Here is a 7,151-nt window from a genome sequence, read left to right as displayed (position 1 = left end):
ACTGGGAGAAGAAATGTCAGCACACCCTGAAGCCTCCAGCCAGCCGTCCCCAGGTCCTGGTCTGTACTCACAGTCAGCGTCACCCCCATTGAATCATGAGCTTACCATTCTGGGAATGTCAACGCAATTGACACAGGTGCTTTAGAAGCCGGGTATGGTGTTGTACACCTGTAATCCCAGCAGCTGGGGAGGCTGAGGCAGGAGGATCACAAGTTCAAAGGCAGTCTCAGCAATTTAGTAAGGCCCTAAGCAACTCAGTGAGACTCTGTCTCAAAAAATAAAAAAGGCTGGGGGTGTTGCTCAGTGGTTAAGAGCCTCTGAGTTCAATCCCCAGTACCAAAAAAAGAAAATTAAAAAAAAAGAGGGTGGAAGTCATAATCTAGAGACTCTCTCTCTCTCTCTCTATATATATATATATATATGTGTGTGTGTGTGTGTGCGTGCACGTGTATGTGTATAGTGTTGTAATTATATTCTTATTACATAATTATTATATTACATATTATATAATTCTACATCATACACCATGTTTAAGATTTTATAGATGTTCCACACCTGGGTCAAAATGGGTTAAGGTCTGTCTTTGTTGCCAATGGTCAGAACTGAGTTTCCACTTTTTCAGCTTGAAAGACACTCAACAGCAGCAGGTTCCCTTTTCATTTCTGTTTAGCCAAGAAGCAACTTTATTTCTAAATGTTAAAAAAAAAAAAAAAAAAAAAAAAAAAACTCCTATCCTGCTCATGCTCATTGTGGCATACCTTAGTTTAGATTCTCCCAGAAACGAAATATCAGGAAAAGACTTGGGTCTTGGGTACTGGCAGCAATTTGAGGCAAAGCTGGGTAGTAGAGGGGTAGAGAGTGAGAGAAGAACTAAGTAGGATTGTGTCCTTCTTTTACTTTACTTTTTTTGGTGGTGTTGGGGATTAGAACCCAGGACCCTACACATGCTAGGCAAGCACTCTACCAACTGAGCTATAGCCCCAGCTTCCTTTTTCTCCTCTTCTTCTTCTTCTTTTTTTTTTTTTAAATTTTTTTAGTACCAGGGATTGAACCCGGCAGCACCTTTTATCATGTTTTCTTTAGAGACAGGGTCTCACTGAGTTGCTTAAAGCCTCACTAAGTCGCTAAGTCTGGCTTTGAACTTGCTATCCTTCTGCCTCAGACTCCAGATCTGCTGGGATCACAGCCATGCACCAGGGCGCCCTGCTGATCAGTCTTTAAAGATGCTGATCCAGAGGTAAATGGGCTTGGAGACAGAACTTGGTCCTCTTGACTAAAATGTGGCATTGGGAATATTTAAAACTAAACTGCAGTTATTTGCACAGTAGGGCAATTCCTGTGGTGAGTCTTCAAAGCTAGAGAAGACAAGGGTGGAAGTTCTTCTTCTAAGGACAGATCTCGCTGGGAACTCAGAGGAGCCACCAAAGCACGTCTGGATGATTGGTCAGAGCTCTGGGGCTGGGCAGAGAGCAGGGAGCCCTTGAAGTGCTGCTTAGGAGAGTCCCTCCATGTCAACAAAGAACTAAAACCTGCGACTATTGAGACAGCCGGGCATGGTGGCTTGAGCCTGTAATGCCAGCAACTCAGAAGGCTGAGGCAGGAGGATTGTGAGTGTGAGGCCAGCCTGAACAATTTAGCAAGACTCTGTCTCAAAATAAAAATTAGGAAGGACTGGGGATGTAGCTCAGTGGCAAAGTTCCCCTGGATTCAACCCCTGGTTTGAAAAAAAAAGAATATTTGTTTACAATTATCCTCCCAACTATAGGATCTCCAAAGCAGTGAAATCATTCTTAAAACAGACAATTATCCAGACTATGGGATAGGATAACTCAGGGTGATATAGTTTGGCCTTTTCAGTAAGGACTAGGTAAACCCATAGATGCTATTCTTTATGATAACTACCATTAATCGCACACAGAGTACATACCTACATTAGCTTTTTTTTTTTTTTTTTTTTTTTTAAAGTACGAGGGATTGAACCCAGGGGTTTGCACATGTTAGGCTGAGCTACACCCCTACCCCTTTTTATATTTTACTTTGAGGCGGAGTCTCACTAAATTGCCCAGACTGGCCTCAAACTTGTGATCCTCCTACCTCAGTCTCCCAAATTGCTGGGATTACAGTCATGTGCCATCATTCCTAGCTACATTAGCTAATTTTTAATGCAAAACTGCAAAGTAGCCAGGCATGGTGGCGCACACCTGTAATCCCAACAGCTTGGGAGGCTGAGGCGGGAGGATCGCAAGTTCAAGGCCAGTCCCAACAACTTAGGGAGGCCTATCTCTAAATAAAATATATTTTTTTAAAAAAGGGCTGGGGATGTGAATCAGTGGTTAAGCGCTCTTGGGTTTAATACTCAGTACAAAAAAAAAAAAAAGTTCTATTATCTATTATCCCGGTTGACAAATGAGGCAACTGGGGCTTATAGAGGTTAAGTGGCTTACTCAGGATTGCTCAACTTCATAAGTAGCAGGGCTGGAATTCTAAACTAGTTCATGGGCACAGAAAGAAATATGACTCCTGCTGTGATGACATAAAGACCTTTTTATAGACCGAGAAAGACGGGCAACCTAATAGGTCAGTTGGCACCTCTATAAAATAATATAGCAAAGGATTCAGAGCTCAGACTTCAGGGTCACATAATATCTTGGAAGACCATCTGGGAGTGGAATTAGATGCAAAAATTGTTTCTATGTTTTATTTATAGTCTTATTTTATATTATTTATTATTATATTTATATATTATTATATTTATATATTATATATTATATATTATTTTATTTTATAATAATAAAAATAAAATTTTTATTATTGCCATGCTAGGAATTGAACCCTGGGCCCAGTACATACTAGATAAGTGCTACCACTAAGCCATATCCCCAGGCATTATTATTATTATTATTATTATTGGTACTGGGGATTGAATCTGGGGACACTTAACCACTAAGCCACATCCCCAGTCCTTTTTCATATTTTATTTAGAGACGGGGTCTTGCTGAGTTGCTTAGGGCCTTGCTAAATCGCTGAGGCTGGCTTTGAACTTGTGATCCTCCTACCTCAGCCTCCCAGCCACCGGGATTATAGGCATGCACCACCACACCTATTATTATTATTATTATTATTATTATTGGTACCAGGGTTTGAACTCAGGGGCACTTGACCACTGAGCCACATTCCCAGCCCTATTTTGTATTTTATTTAAGAGACAGGGTCTCGCTGAGTTGCTTGGCACTTTGCTGTTGCTGAGGCTGGCTTTGAACTTGTGATCCTCCTGCCTCAGCCTTCCAAGCCTCTGGAATTACAGGCATGCACCAGCACACCTGGCATAATAATAATAATAATTATTATTAATTTTTTTAGTTGTAGATGGACACAATACTTTATTTATTCGTTTTTATGCTGAGGATGGAACCCAGTGTCTTCTGCATGCCAGGCAGGCACTTCAACCACTGAGCCACAACCCCAGCCCATGATTATTATTTTTAATAGCAATAAATTCTGTGGGTTTTTTTTTTTTCTTCTTAGAGGTTTGTCATGAGGAACTAAATGTTTTCCAGAAACAAATACCAAGATATTGAAACAAAAATGACACTTTGTAACCTTGCACAAGATTCATTCACATCCTGATTACAAAAATGTGCTTGTTCTCTGGGTCACACACTTATATTTGGCAGCAAATTTCAGAAGTTTGCATGAACCGGCTTTCCTGAGATGGTGTGGAAGGAAGAGCTTGTGTGCACACCCAGAAGAAACGAAACTGCTAGCTGTATGGATTTGCAGAGCTTCTGACAATGTGGAGAAACCCTACTTGAAAATCTCCACTTGCCTCTTTGTGACTGAAATCTTTCTCTTTTGTGATTTTTATTCCCCCTTTGAAGCTATAGATATGGATTTCTGTTGCATTTTATCCAACTTCCTAAGAAGCCATTAGGAAGAAATTCTTCATTAGCATCATAGACAAGTAATAGCCTGGCACATAGTAGGTGCTTCAAGGAATCAATGCTTCTTTTTTTTTTTTTTTTTTTTTGCGGTGCTGGGGATTGAACCCAGGGCCTTGTGCTTGCAAGGCAAGCACTCTACCAACTGAGCTATCTCCCCAGCCCAGGAATCAATGCTTCTTAGCATTGAAAGGGATTTTAAGGACCAGGAGTTGGCAATGAACATCTAATTCACATCCCCAGCCCCTTTATTTTTTTATTTTGAGACAGAGTCTTGCTAAGTTGCTTAGGTTCCCACAGAGTTGCTGAGGCTAACTTTGAACTTGAGATCCTCTTGCCTCAATCTCCCAAGCTGTTGGGATTACAGGCATTACCCTTGGGTTCAATTCCCAGTACCAAAATAACAACAACAACAATAATAATAAGAAGTCAGATTTAACTAACAGAACATATATACTTTTAAATCTCCCTGTTCTCCACAATCCTAGGCACTCTCTGAGCAAGGTTGGTGTCTAGTGTAGCACTTGACTTCAGAACACTAAGAGGGAATCGCCCCTGTGCAGAAAAGCATGAGATTATCATTCTGGAAACAATCCTTATAGAAATGCAGCCTAAAATGTCTGACTTTCTAAAACCGTGTTGCTTTCAACTGTGTCTCCTCGATCTTGTTCTAATTATCTTCAGCTCTAAGTTCAGAACTTCATAGTTAGCTCCAGTGAATTTCACCTCCCTTTTAAAGCTGAGATTCCACCCCTGCCCCTTGAGTCCTTGTTGTTTATTTTCTCTCTAGTTGTCAGGATAGGCTAACAATGCAAATCAACATGAAGATCTTCATGAATCACGATTGTGCAACCCAGGGTACCAATGCCAGCCTCGTATCTTGGAAAAGTTTGAGAAGCATGCATCCTTTATATTCCTCTATGTCATGCTACAAATGTTGAAATAGAGCCAAGAATGAGACCTATGGGAATGTACATGATTGGACAGTGATCCATTCACATTTAGGTTTGGTTGTCCAGTCAGTCATTATGACTTCTCTGCTGTGGGCCAGCATCTGTCCATGTTTTTTAGCCTTGTCTACAGGAAGTAACAGGATTCCAGCTAAGTGTTGCTGAAATACAACAGGAGCTCCTCATTACTGGGTATTCATTATTCCATTACAAAAGTAGAACAATGATTTATTTAGAATAGACTAAGCCAGAGAAACAAATAGACCCAAGTGCTAATGCCTCAACATGAGAACTGTGTTTCTAGCACAAGTTACCAGAAATCAGAGTACCCAAGTTGGGGAGGGTGCTCTCCTCCATGAAGCCACTCGGGGATCTAGGTTATCTCCATCCTGTAGATCTGCCACTCTTTAGGACCTCATTGTCATCTGTATCTTGTTCAAAAAGAGGCAAACACATAAGAAGCGTATTTGGGAAACCTTTGCGAGATAGTCATGAGAGTGGCTTGTCACTGCTGCCTACTTAGTCAGAAGGCCACACCTAGACAGATGACAGGTAAGGACATGCTGTCTAGTGAACTGCTTAAAGGAGGAAGGAATGAATTTGATGGACAGCTAGTGGTCTCCACTAGTTAAAGTCTCCATAGCATGAAACTAGTCACGAGTAAACTGACCATAGTTCCCTTCCTTTTAAAGCCAAGCTTCTGTCCCTGCCCACTGGGTCAAAGTTTTTGTTCATTATTCTCCCTGTAGTTGGATAATACCATGCAAATGACATGAAAAACAAAACTGTCCATCTTGCAAGATTTCCAAAAGATTAGGAAAGCGTTTCGGGGAACTGCCTTAATCATTTGCAAAGTCCTTGTCATGCGACCTTGGCGGCATCAGATGAGAGGGAAATCTATGAGGAGAAGGACACCAAAGATACTGCCAACGAGAGTGACGTGAACATCCCAGGAGTACGGAGAAGCCAGGGAGTACGAACACATGCCTCAAGTACTTCTGCCAAGCTTTTACAGTTTGTGATGGTGCCGTGAAGGTCAAATCTGAATGGACAGATTTCATATTATGTGATCATATAATTTTACCAGGAAAAAAAAATATGCCAAGGAAAGTGGCTTCATGGTTAGTTGATTCACATTTGTGGTTATTGGGTACTTTTAAAAAAATTTATTTTTTGTTTGTTTCTTTAATTTTTCTTTTTCGTTTGTTTCTTTTTTTGGTACCAGGGATTGAACCCAGAGGTGCTTAACTACAGAGCCACATCCCCAGCCCTTTTTTTATGTTTTATTTTGAGACAGGGTATTGGTAGGTTGCTGCAGCTGGCTTTGAACTTGCAATCCTCCTGCCTCAGCCTCTGGAGTCACTGGGATGACAGGTGTGTGCCACCGCGCCCAGCAGGCCTAACAGAATTATTGCCATTCCAATGTATGGGGGGCAGGCAGAAGCATCAAGAATGAGCCGTAAAATTTTGGCCTGAGCTTGTGGTGGACCATGGCTTTCATTTACGGATTGAGATAGGGAAGACTTAAACAAATCTTTAGAAATCAAGAGCTCAGTTTTCAGCCACTTGAGTCCGAAACACTCAAGTGGAGATGTCAAATAGAGAGTGAGGGACAGATCGAGATCGCGGTTTTAAAGATAAGTGTCAGCTGAATGTGGATATGGAAACTTCTTTCTCCTTTTTTTTTTTTTTTTTTAACTTGAGACAGGGACCTCATGGAGTTGCTCAAGACCCCGCCAAGTTGCTGAGGCTGGCTTTGAACTTGTGGTCCTTCTGCCTCAGCTGGATTATAGGTGTGTGCCACCATGCCCAGCGACACTCTGAATATCTGCAGACCCTCACGGAACACAGATAACCTTGAAATCCTCTTTGCTGGTTCTCCAACTCTTCTGGCCTGTTCTTCATCTGAGTCAGGAGACTCCGGTCTAATTTAATTTCGGACACAAATAAAAGTTCTTATTTGAGGAGAGCAGCCACAGGGCAAGACAATTTGGCAACACACTGATGTTACTGAATCACAGAATTAAACAGATATCTTTTTAATAGGCCTCAATCCCTTGCAAAGAACTGGCTTTGAAAACTACTTGAGTTCTTCTGAGAACCAGTCATTTTGGGGTCAAAAATATCATGGAAGGATTTAAGATCTACTTTAAACTTCTCTTTCACCTTGCCATATGCCAATCCTTGGGAGGCCAGTGGGAAAAGAGGGGAAAGTGGAGAGGAAGGCAGAGGGGGCCAGCTTCCCCTCCCCACCTTGCTGTGG

Source organism: Sciurus carolinensis, chromosome 17 (assembly GCF_902686445.1).
Source record: "Sciurus carolinensis chromosome 17, mSciCar1.2, whole genome shotgun sequence".
NCBI classification, from domain to species: Eukaryota; Metazoa; Chordata; class Mammalia; order Rodentia; family Sciuridae; genus Sciurus; species Sciurus carolinensis.
The sequence above is the reverse complement of the archived record's forward strand: the minus strand, read 5'-3'. Positions refer to the sequence as shown.